A 13,169-nucleotide genomic window follows, 5' to 3' on the forward strand; every position below is an offset into this window, starting at 1 on the left:
GTGAAGGGACAATTAATTAAATGAACGAATCATACAGACCAATTAATCACAGCGCTACATTAGGGAGATTGTGAAGTTGGTGGTCCATCTCTCAGGAAGTCAGAATGTTCGACGTGTGTGGGGTCTTTGATAATGCGGACTGTTTTATTGAGGCAGAGAGATGTGTAAACAGTGTCCACAGTTTCCATGAGGTACTGAACTTGTTCACAGCTCTCTGCAGTGTTTCCGGTGGTGGTCAGTGCTGTTGCCGTGACAACACGACCAGTTTCCGCACAGGATGTGTTCTGTAAAAACAGATGATGGTCGCCCAGGAGGCGCCGATTTTCTTCAGCCTCTGGAAGAAGCAGAGATGCCGCTGAGCTCTCTTGGCGATAGTGTCCTTGTGGCTGGACAAGGACAGGCTGTCAGTGGTGTTCACTCTCAGGAGATTGGAGCTCTCAACCCCCTTATCCTCTGCCGTTGATGTAAACAGGAATGTCTGCATCGCCCCGGCTGACTTCCTGTTGTCAGTAACCAGCTCTATTGTATTGGTGAAATGGAGTGGGTGGGGAGTGTTGATACCAGGTCACAAAGCTCTCCAGCTCCGACCCGACACGCGGGTGGAGAAGGTTTACAGGAGTAAATTCCAACCGTGTGAAAACAGCACTGGCTCTGTGAACACGGGTGGATCTGTCCAGACGGACTGAAGGGTCTATTTGCGCGCTTTCCCCGAATCTCGTCCTTCTCTCTCACTTTTCTCACTCTCACCTTCCTCTCTCTAGTCTCTCTCCGCTTCTCCTCTCTCATCCCAAACTCTACTATCCCTCCTCCTCACTCTCCTCCATTACTCCCCACTCCCTCCGCCTTACATCACTCTCACACTGACCCCTCACCCTCTGCTTACTCCCTACCTTCCTGAATCCTGCATCACTCATATGAAACATATTCCTCCCGCGCCCTCCTCATCCAGCCGAAAGGCTTTATCTGCTGTCGCTTCCGCAGGACACGGATTTAATCAACTTCCGGTGACTGATTCACTGTCAATCCCTCAGCGGAGAGGGAGGGAGAGGGTGAGTGGAAGTTTCAGGACTTTAGGAATAGGGAGAAACACAGTTGAGGGAGTTGGGAAGCGGTGAGGGAGGAGGGAGACTAGGGGATGACGAGATATGGGGAGAGGTAAGTGTGTAGAAGGAGGAGAGATAGAACGGGTAAAGAACTCCGGGGAAGTTGAGAAGCAGGTGTTACTGGGAAGATGGATAACCAGGACTGAGTGGAACCAGACAGGAGAGCAAGTTCACTCTCACCTTCTCCATCACCTTCTCCCTATCCATTTCCCTCTTTCACTACCCCTCCTCTCTCTCTCTGTCTCTCTCTCTCTCCCTCTATCTCTCTCACTTCATTTCCTGCCTAAACGTACGAGTCAGTTGCAAAACTAAAGTTAACCCTTTCTGAATTGGTGGTGGATGGGGAAGATTTTACATTGATGTAGGTCCCCATCACCCAGGACATGCCTTCGTCTCATTGCTCCCATCAGGGAGGATGTACAGAACCCTGGAGACACACTAACTGGTTCGGGAACAGCTTCTTCCCTCCACCATCAGATATCTGAATGGTCAAAGAACCCATGAACACTTCCTCAGTATTTTCCCTCTCATTTTGCACTACATTTCAAATTTAATTTTACACATCCTAATTGTAATCTGTAGTTTTTATTGCTAAATATTGCAATGTACTGCAGACACAAAACAACAAATTTCACCACGTATGCCGGTGATATTAAACCTGATTCTGATGCACAAACACACACAGCTGGGCTCAGACATACAACACTCCCACATTCCTCCCTTTGTGACACCCTGCTTGCTCCGACGGGCCAGATGGCCTCATTCTGCTCTTATGTCTCACGGTTCTTATGGTCTCATGGACTATTTTCTAAATGGGGAGAAATTTCAAAAACTGAGATGCAAAGTGCACAATTCCCACAAGTTTTCTGAATTCAAAAGTCAAATTTAGGGGCTCAGCGTTGGGGACGTTGCAGGAAAGTGGCGCTGATATCAAAGACACGACCCACCCAGCCAACACACTTTTTGTCCCTCTTCCCTCCGGGAGAAGGTTCAGGAGCTTGAAGATTCCTACGGTCAGATTTGGGAACAGCTTCTTTCCAACGGTGATAAGACTGCTGAACAAGTCCTGACACGGATCTGGGCCGTACCTTCCAAATATCTGGACCTAACTTGCACTACCTTACTTTCCCTTTTCTGTTTTCTGATTATAATTTATAATTTAAATTTTTATTGTATTTACTTCGAATTGTACTTCTGGGAGCGCGAACACAGAATCAAACATCACTGTGATTATTGAACGCTCTAGTATCAATTGTTTGTCCGCCCTCAAACACTGTTGGGAGAGGTATGCTCCCATTGCCAGAGGGGTGTCAGTGGGTGGGACGCTGAGAGCCCGGCCGGGCCAGAGTTTGGAACCGGGACCGACTGAGGCCGGAGACCGGGAGCTGCGCCTCGGGTTTCGGCTGCAACACCGGCGGGTCGTGAATCCTTTCGAAGGCAGAGCTGAAGAGACTGGCGGAGATTCCGTGAGATGTTTCAGCTACACGGAGGGAGCCCGGCCTTTCCCCGCCGAGGATCGGGGCCTGTTGTCTGGAGTTGTCTCCCAGACCCGTCCCTTTCTGCCGGGAGACGGGAGCTGACCCGCAGCGGCTGCCGGTGGATCTCCGGAGCTCTCACCGCTCCCCTGTGCAATCCGGATGGCTGAAACCCATGGTCAACTCTTGCTTTAGAAAATAAGAAACAGTAGCAGGCGTGCGTGGCCAGTCAGCCCTTTGCGCCTGTTCTCCCCTTCCCTCAGAATACCCGATATTTATACTTTATACTTCTCTTTATTGTCACCAAACAATTGATACTAGAACGTACAATAATCAAAGCAATATTTGACTCTGCGCTTTGCGCTCCCTGAAGAACAAATCGAAGTAAATGCAATAAAAAATTAAATTATAAATCATAGTTAGAAAATAGAAAAGGGTAGTACAAGGTAGTACAAGTCAGGTCGGGATATTTGGAAGTTGCGGCCCAGATCCGGGTCAAGATCCGTTCAGCAGTCTTATCACAGTTGGAAAGAAGCTGTTCCTAAATCTGGCCTTACGAATCTTCAAGCTCCTGAACCTTCTCCCAGAGGGAAGAGAAACAAAAAGTGTGTTGGCTGGGTGGGTCGTGTCCTTTCCCATCATCGCTGAGTCCCTAAATTTGAAATTTGAATTTAGAAAACTTGTGGAGAAAATTCCAAATATTCACCACAATATGGGTGAGGAAATTTCTCCGGATCTCAGCCCTGCTGAGGTAACCTCGGATTTTGAGTCTCTGACCCCTTGTTCAACACCACCCCGCCGCCAACCCCCACCTAGGAAAACATCATTCCTGCCCCTGCCCTGTGATTCTGTGTCTCTTTCAGTCAGACCACCTCTTATTTCTCTAGTTTTGAGACAGGCCCAATCATTGTAATCTCTCTGAGGACACTACCACAACCGAAAATCAATCTGGGAAACTTCTTCATTCCCTTTATCCGATAGGCTGCCTCTGGGACGGGGACCAGACCTGTGCACAGTGTTCCATGCAGGCTCTCAACAGGACCCCATATACCTTCAGAGGAGATCTTTATTCTTGTATTTATTCTATCACGTCTGCTCAGCCATTTCATCATGGCCGATCCATTTTTACTCTCTACAGCAATCGCCTGTCTTTGCCCCGTATCACGTCAGGCACTGACCAATCAAGAATCAATCAACCTCTGACTGAAAAATACATAATGAATTGGCCTCGCAAGCTGATTTCCACAGATTCACTTCTCCCGGCGACAGAAATTCTCCTCATCTCTGATCCAAAAGGACACCCTTCTATTTTGAGTCTGTGTCCTTAGACATGCCCACCAGAGGAAACACCTTCTCCACATTCACTCCATCAAGCTCTCTCAGTATTCAACAGGTTTCAATCAGGTCACCCCTCATTCTTCTGAATTGCAGTGAATTCAGACCCAGAGCCATCGAATGATTTTCATATGACAAGACATTTAATCCTGGAATCATTTTCATGAACCACATTTGAAACCTGTCCGGTTTCAGCACATCCTCTCCAAGCTCAGGGGCACAAAACTGCTCCCAATACTCCAAGTGAGGTCTCACCAGAGCTTTATAAAGACTCAACAGTACATTTTTGCGTTTATAGTCTTGTCCTCTTCAAATGAATGGTGACATCGCATATACCTTCCTCAACACAGACTCCTGCAAATTAACCTTCAGGGAATCCTGCGCAAGGACTCCCAAATCCCTTTGCATCTCAGTTTTTGAAATTTCTCCCCATTTAGAAAATAGTCCATAAGACTATAAGAACCGTGGGAGATAAGAGTAGAATGAGGCCATCTGGCCCATCGAGTCTACTCCACCATCAATCATGGCTGATCCCTTGTTTTATATCTCCTCCTCAACCCCAGATTCCAGCCTCCTCCCTGTAACCTTTGATGTCATGTCCGAACAAGAAGCAGTCAATCTCTGCAATAAATACTCCCAACGACCTGGCCTCCACAGCTTCATGTGGCAACAAATTCCACAAATTCACCACCTTTTGGCTAAAGAAGTTTCTTTGCATCTCTGCTCTGAAAGGATTCCCCTCTATCCTGAGGATCTGCCCTCTTGTCCTGGACTCTCCCACCATGGGAAACATCCTTTCTATATCTACATTGTCTAGGCCTCTCAACAGGACCCCATATACCTTCAGAGAAGGTTTTCTTCTATTCAAACCTTCCTTCCCATTCAATGCTCTTCATTTAATATCGAACTCAAACAGTGAACAGACACAACACAGCCTCAGCCATGAATTTAAAGGGCAGGTGTTGCAACAGTTTGAGCTTAATACCGGGGGCCACGGAGCAAGCAGGGTGTCACAAAGGGAGGAATGTGGGAGTGTTGTATGTCTGAGCCCAGCTGTGTGTGTTTGTGTATCAGAATCAGGTTTAATATCACTGGCATATGTGGTGAAACTACTGATTACAATTAGAATGTGTAAAATTATATTTAAAATGTAGTTCAAAACGAGATGGAAAATCCTGAGGGGATGTTCATGGGTTCTTTGCCCATTCAGAAATCTGACAGTCGGGAAGAAGCTGTTCCTGAACCAGTGAGTGTGTCTCCAGGGTCCTGGACATCCTCCTTGATGGTAGCAATGAGACAAAGGCATGTCCTGGGTGATGGGGGTCCTTAATTGTGGATGCCCTCTTTTTGTGGCATCATCTTTTGAATGTGTCCTGGATGCTGTGGAGTCCAGTGCCCATGAAGGAGTTGGCTGAGTTTACAACTTTCTGCAGCATTTTCCGATCCTGTGCAGAGGACTCTCCACACCACGCAGTGATGCAACCAGTTAGAATGCTCTCCACGGTGCATCTTTAGAAATTTGCAAGTGTCTTTAGTGTCAGTCCGATTCCCCTCAATCTCCGAATGAAATGTAGCCGATGCTGTGCCTTCATTGTAACTGCATCAATATGTTGGGCCCCGGATAGTTCCTCAGAGATGTTGACAGGCAGGAAATGGAAACTGCTCACCCTTTTCACTTCTGATCCCATGATGAGGACTGGTGTGTGTTCCCTCGACTTCCCCTTCCTGAATCCACAATCAATTCCTTTGTCTTCATGATGCTGAGTGCAAGGTTGTTGCTGTGACACCACTCAACTTGCTGATCTATCTCACTCCTGTACTCCTCCTCGTCACTGTCTGAAATTCCAGCAACAATAGTTGTGTCCTCGGCAAGTTTATAGATGAGCCTAGACACACAGACGTGGTGTAGAGAGAGTAGAGCAGTGGGCTGAGCACGCATCGTTGAGGTGTGCCAGTGTTGATTGTCAGCAAGGAGGAGATGTTATTTCTGATCCACACAAACTGGGGTCTCCTGGTGAGGATCCAGTTGCAGAAGGAGGTACAGAGGCCCAGGTTTTGGAGCTTGTTGATTACAATTGAGGGTCTGATTGTGTTGAATGCTGAGCTGATATCAGCAGCCTAAATTGCTTTTATCCTGGTGATCTAAGGCTGAGTTTGAGCCAGTATTTTTTGACAGATTGTGGCGGTTGGCAAATTGCAGTGGGTCCCTGCACACAGACAGGAGTTGATTGACCATGACCAACCCCTCAAAGCACTTCATCACAGTAGTGAGCATCACTGGGCGATAATCGTTGCGGCAGGTCACCCAGGTATTTTTGGGCGCTGGTATGATTGTCGACATTTTTAAGTGTGTGTGTGTGTGTGTGTCTACGTGTGTTTGCACACTTGAGCAGAGAGACAGAGCATTTGAGGGTTTTGGATGCAGTAATATTTCCAGTAATTGGTGTGCCTCGAAGGATGGGTCACAGTGTTGGGCCGACCATTCAGATCAGAACAAAATAATTTACCCAGCAGACCGAGCTCACAACCCGCTCTTGTGTTTCAGAGTTATTTACAAATTGGAATGTACAATTTAAAATGTGCAAAGTAAATTTATTATCAAAGTATACGCATGTCACCAAGTATAATCCTGGGATTTGATTATATTGTAAATTCAGTAAACTCAAGAACCATTATACGATGAATGAAAGATCGCCCACAAAAGGACAAACAAAACAACCATGTGGAAAAGACAACGAAATTCAAATACAAAAGAATAAAACTAATAAATAACCCAGAAATAAAAATTAAGAACATGAGATGAAGAGTTGTTGATCATGTCCATCGGTTGTGGGAATGGTTTAGTGATGGGGCAAGTTAATTTGAGTAAAATTATCCCCTCTTTTTTAGGACCTGTTGGTTGAGTGTAATAACTGTTCCTGAACCTGGGGTTGAGGCTCCTGAGGCTCATGCACCTTCTTCCTGATGGCAGCATTGAGGAGAGAGCATGGCCTGGGTGGTGGGGGTCCTTGATGATGGATGCTGATTTCCTGTGACAGCAGCCCTCAGAGATGTGCTCAGTTGTAAGGAGAGTTTTACCCGTGATGTGCTGGGCCATATCCACTATTTCTAATCGGATTTTCCTTTCAGGGGCTTTGGTGTTTCCATACCAGGCCATGATGCAACCTCTGAACATGCTCCCCACCACACATCTGTCCAAGTTTGTCAGGGTTTTAGATGTCATTCTGAATCCATTCAAGCTTCTGAGCAGGAACAGACAGTTCCTGCTTTCGTGTAATTGCACTTGTGTCCCGGGCTCGGAACAGATCCTCTGAAATGTTCACACTGTGGAATTTAAAGTTGCTGAACGTCTCCACCTTTGAGCCCCGATGAGGATTGCCTCATGGGTTCCTGTTTCCTCCTCCAAAGTCCAGAACCAGTTCATTGCTCTTGCTCTAATTGAATGAGAGGCTGCTCTTGGACCATAAGACCATGAGAGACAGGAGCAGAATTAGGCCATTTGGCCCATCAAAACTGCTCTGCCACTTCATCACGGTAAATCCATTTTCCCTCTCAGCTCCATTTTCCTGCCTTCGCCTTGTATCCTTTCATGTCCTGACCGATCGAAAGTCCATCAACGTCTGCCTTAGCAAAAGGAAAAGCAGAATCCGTCATCAGGGCAAGATGAGGTGAGGCACCTCCCACTCCATACACATCCATTTCTGTCCCTCCCCCCTCCCCACTCTCTAGCCTACAAACCTCTTTTACTCCTTACCATTCTCTTCTCTCCCTCCCCTCTCTCAACTCTCTCCTCTCTCACTCACTCTCCTCCCCTCTTCCACACTCTCTCCTCACACTCCCGCAACTTTCTGCTTCACTCTTTCCTCCCCAATATACCTCACTCTCCTACACTTGAATCCTCTCTCCCCACGTTCTTTCTTTCACTCTCACCCCTCTCTTTCCTCACTCTACCCTTCCCTTTTCCCCTTTCTCCACCCCTCTCAAGTCTCACCCACTCTTCCCCTCATCCTCTCTACACCCCCTCTCTCAGATCAATGATTCTGTGCTCTGTTTACATTTGTTTAGTAGATTGTTCGTATCACTTGTTCCTTTATCAATTCTTTCACTCTTTGTTTTAGACTTGGGATTGTGTTTTTCATTATATATTGTACTTCTCACTTACTGTAATCTGACAAACAATCCCGCAGCATCCTCGACAGTTCCTACTCCCCACTGATAGAATCCTCTCAGCTTGCTGATCTCGGTCCGACACGTCCACTCTTTATTATTTTCCATAGAGGTTGCCTGAACTGCTGAGTTCCTCCAGCATTTTGTGTTCTCCGTTACACCTCCTCCTCTCTGCCCCTTTCTTTTCCCATTTCCTGCACGTCTCTCCCTTCCTCCATTCTTACCCATCTCTCCCACGTGCTCACTCTCTCTGTCCCTCTCTCACCCCAACTGTTCATTGCAGTCTCTCTGTCTCCCCCTTTATCACTCTCTCTCTCTCTCACACACACACACACACACCTCTCCCCTGTATTACTCTCGCAATCACTCCCACACTCTCCTCCACTCCAGCCCTCTCCATCTCTCCCACTTTCACGCTGGTCCACTCCTTCCTTCCCACCCCTGTTCCCGCTCTTCTTCTCTTGTTTGCTCAGATTTCACATAAAATGGTTCTCCCTCTCTGCCTGCCCACCCTCTATCGCTGCTCACGTTCTTAGCCTCCACCTTCCTTCCCCCTTCCCTCGGTGCCTCTCTTCACCCTCTCTCACTGCACCCACTCGCTCATCCCACTCTCACCCTCTTCAACCTACCTACCCGCACTGTCCCATTCTCTCCCCCATAGTCTACCCTTTGTCTCTTAACATATCTCTACCTCACTCTCTTTCTCTCCTCACCTCTGTCACATCTGTCCGCCACGGACAGTTAGACAGAGATGGAGAGCGAGGAGTGAAACTGACCAAGTCAGCAATTAATTGTATCGGCATTGGCTTTGGTCAGTGACCCCTGCTCCGCCTTGTTCCCAGACTGCATATCTTTTCCTCCATCCGTGCCTTTATAGTACACTGAGAGTGAGAGGGAGAAGGGGGAGAGGGAGGGAGAGAGACAGAGAGAGAGGAACAGAGAGTGACGGAGAGAGAGACAGAGAGAGAGTGAGAGCGACAGCGTGTGAGGAACAGAGAGAGGGGGTGACAGAGAGAGGGGGAGAGAGGGAAGGCCAAAGAGGGGGGGAGAGAGAGGGAGAGAGACAGAGAGAAACAGAGAGAGAGAGAGAGAGAGAGAGAGAAAGAGAGAGAGAGAGAGTGAGAGAGAGGAACAGAGTGGGAGAGAGGAACAGAGAGTGAGAGAGACAGCGTGTGAGGAACAGAGAGAGGGGGTGACAGAGAGAGGCAGAGAGAGACACAGAGAGAGACGAACGGGGGGAGAGGGAGAAGCAGAGAGAGGGAGAGAGATAGAGGGAGAGGAACAGAGTGAGAGAGAGCGCGAGTAAGGAACAGAGAGAGGATGGGGAGAGAGTGAGTGAGAGGGACAGACACAGACAGCGAGAGAGGGAGTGAGAGAGTCAGAGAGAGTGAGAGGGAGAGGGAAATAGAGGGGGAGAGAGGGGGTGTGGAGAGAGAGTGAGAGAGAGAGAGAGGAGAGTGAGGGAGAGGGGGAGAGAGAAAGGAGTGGGAGTGAGAGAGAGAGACGTATAGGGAGAGGGAGATGGAGAGGGTGAGAGTGAACTTGCTCTCCCGGTATCTCCTGCTTCTCAACTTCCCCCGAGCTCTTCACCCATTCTATCTCTCTTCCTTCTACACACTTACTTCTTCCCACATCTCGTCGTCCCTTAATCTCCCTCCTCCCTCGCCCCCTTCCCAATTCCCTCAACTGTTTCTCCCTCTTCCCAATGTCCTGATACTTCCCCTCGCCCTCTCCCACCCTCTCCGCTGAGGGTTTGACAGTGAATCAGAGTCACCGGAATTTGAGTAAATCCGTGTCCTGCGGAAGCGACAGCAGATAAAGCCTTTCGGCTGGATGAGGAGGACGCGGGAGGAATATGTTTCATATGAGTGATGCAGGATTCAGGAAGGTAGGGAGTAAGCAGAGGGTGAGGGGTCAGTGTGAGCGTGGTGTAAGGCGGAGGGAGTGGGGAGTAATAGAGGAGAGTGAGGAGGAGGGATAGTAGAGTTTGGGATGAGAGAGGAGAAGCGGAGAGAGACTAGAGAGAGGAAGGTGAGAGTGAGAAAAGTGAGAGAGAAGGACGAGATTCGGGGAAAGCGCGTAAATAGACCCTTCAGTCCGTCTGGACAGATCCACCCGTGTTCACAGAGCCAGTGCTGTTTTCACACGGTTGGAATTTACTCCTGTAAACCTTCTCCACCCGCGTGTCGGGTCGGAGCTGGAGAGCTTTGAGAGCTGGTATCAACACTCCCCACCCCCTCCATTTCACCCACACAATAGAGCTGGTTACTGACAACAGGAAGTCAGCCGGGGCGATGCAGACATTCCTGTTTACATCAACAGCAGAGGATAAGGGGGTTGAGAGCTCCAATCTCCTGAGAGTGAACACCACTGACAGCCTGTCCTTGTCCAGCCACAAGGACACTATCGCCAAGAAAGCTCAGCGGCATCTCTGTTTCTTCCAGAGGCTGAAGAAAGTCGGCTCCTCCTGGACGACCATCATCTATTTTTACAGAACACATCCTGTGCGGAAACTAGTCGTGTTGTCACGGCAACAGCACTGACCACCACCGGAAACACTGCAGAGAGCTGTGAACAAGTTCAGTACATCATGGAAACTGTGAACACTGTTTACACATCTCTCTGCCTCAATAAAACAGTCCGCATTATCAAAGACCCCACAAACGTCGAACATTCTGACTTCCTGAGAGATGGACCACTAACTTCACAATCTGCCTAATCCAGTGTTGTGATTAATTGGTCTGTATGATTCGTTGTTAATTAATTGCCCCCTCACATTTCGCGACCCCGCACTCCCAGTCTCGAGGTGATGAATTGCTCTTTATAGACGGGATGCGAATCAAAAGATATCACTGTACCTTGATTCATTTAAAGCAAATGTCCCAATTTACGTTCATCTCTCCTCTTCTCTTCTCTCTCCCCCCACCCTAACTCTGCCTGTCACTCTCTCGTACTCTCTCTCCTCTCCCCCCCCATTCTCTGTGCCTGTCACTCTCTCCCTCTCCTTTCCCCTCTTCTTCCCCCTCTCTTACATCCTCAATTACCCTCTCTCCCCCTTCTCCACACTCCTCCACCGCCTATTCTGCAGCACACTAAACGGAAACAAACAGGCCTCTCCCAGAAACCACAAGCCTTTATCTTCTGAGAGAACATTGAATCTTTCCAACCGACGAGAAATTATACAACATCTGTAATCCACTGAGTGTGTAAAACCGTCATCACAGTGCGGGGTGAGGGAGGGGTGCTGGTCTGGACGGGTGGGTGGCGGAGACAGCAAGCTACAGCAAAGGGGGAATTGGGGAGTAAACGAGAGGCAAGCGAAAGGTTAGGCATAAACGGAGTAAGAGACAATAAGGGAAAGATGCAGGTTAGTGACTGTGTCGGGAAGAATGTTTGGAGGAAGGAGTGGGGAGTGGGAAGGTGCAAAAGAGTATGGATGAGGAAAAGATGAGATGAGGAATTGTATATTTATAAAGAGAGAGAGAGAGAGAGAGAGAGAGAGAGAGAGAGAGAGAGAACACGAACGAACTGTGGAGCAGAATTGAGTACTGGGGCACAGGTAAATATCATCTCTGAACTGTCCCACGCTCACATTGAAATCCTCTGGGAATTGAGATATTCACCTGGTGAACAAACGATGTCGGTTCTCTTCTCTCAGATCTCTACTCAGCCTCGGTCTGCCTCTGGTCTCCCCTCAGCCCCCATCGCTACAGAGGAAACAACTGAAGCCTCTCCAACCTTTCATTCCCTCTGATCGATGAGGCAACCCCTCCATTTCCAGAACATTAACTCTCACCCGATCCTCCCTCCGCCGTAACAGGGTTAGAGTTCCTCCTGTTGTCAACCAACGACCAGCGGTTCTGTGCTGGCGATAGAGTCACCCGGATGGTGAGATGTGTCCAGGTGCCAGGGACAGGGATGACTCCGATCAGGTCCCTGGCATTCTAAAGGGGGAGGGCGAGCAACCAGACTTGTTGGTAAATATTGGCACCAATGACAGTTAAAAATGTCAGCAGGCCCTAAAAAAGATATTTTGTGAGTTAGGTAGGGGGTTTGGGAACCGATGTGCTACCGCCGAGGATGAGGTCGTTGGTTTGTAGACAGAGACAGTATGTTGTGAGACTGCTGGCAATGAGAGGCTGCTGATGGGGCAACCTGGCAGTCGACAGGATGAGTTGCGATGGAAAAGACGCACAGAATCTAAAAGGCTGAACACAGGACTGAAGGTATTACATTTGAATGCGCGCATTGTGCAAACTGACGTGGAGGAAGAGCTGCGGACTGGCATACATGAGGTTGTGGGCATCACTGACAGCGTGGCCCTGTTGGTAAACATAACAAAATCAAACCATCAGAAAGAGCCAGCATAGGGTCGGAAGGTGCTGAGTCGCTGTGGGGAGAGCTGAGGAACTGCAAGTGCAAAGAAACCCTGGTGGAAGGTATGTGCAGACCCCCAAACAGTAGTAAGGACGTAGTCTACAAACCACAACGGGAGATAGAAAATGCAAGTCAGCGGGTCAACGTTACAATAGTCATGTGGGATTTCAGTACACAAATAGATTGGGAAAGCCCAGTTGGTGCTGGATGCCCCAGGGGAGAATTTCTAGAATGCCTGCGAGGTGGCTTCAGAGAGCAGCTCGTGGTTAAGCCCACTATCGCCAAATCATTTCGGTTCCTCGCGGCCCGGTAGAACATGCATTGCGGCCTGGTGGCTGGGGACCACTGCACTAAGGGATCTGCTATTCTGGATAGGCCGTGATGCAATGAACCGGGATTGAATTTGCAATTTGAGAAGGGGAAGCACAACGTACAGAGAGACTCGGCCTCCACCGCTGCCTGTGGCAAAGAATCCCATAGATTCTCCACTCTGGCTGAAGAAACTCCTCCTCATTTCCGTTCTAACAGGATGCCCTCATGTCTCATCCGGTCTTAGACCCACCAATCACAGGAAAAACCCTGCCCACCTCCACTCTATCAAGGCTCCTCCTTCAACGAGTTCACCCCTTATTTTTCTGAATTCTGGCCCAGAGACATCAATGGTGATATGACAACCTATTCAATACTGGAACCATTTTCGTGCCCCTCCTCT

General features: G+C 48.6%; 1 long non-coding RNA gene across 1 annotated transcript; it reads right to left on the minus strand.

Moving 5' to 3' along the window:
• Nucleotides 1-6,491: 6,491 nt before the first annotated feature.
• On the minus strand, nucleotides 6,492-11,870 carry LOC132390109 (uncharacterized). Its single transcript, XR_009510781.1, has 2 exons — nucleotides 11,704-11,870; nucleotides 6,492-7,537 (listed from the first exon to the last, which is right to left on the minus strand). It is a non-coding gene; the product is annotated as an uncharacterized LOC132390109 (long non-coding RNA).
• Between the last annotated feature and the right edge of the window lie 1,299 nt (nucleotides 11,871-13,169).

Source organism: Hypanus sabinus, unplaced genomic scaffold (genome assembly GCF_030144855.1).
Source record: "Hypanus sabinus isolate sHypSab1 unplaced genomic scaffold, sHypSab1.hap1 scaffold_771, whole genome shotgun sequence".
Lineage (NCBI taxonomy): Eukaryota > Metazoa > Chordata > Chondrichthyes > Myliobatiformes > Dasyatidae > Hypanus > Hypanus sabinus.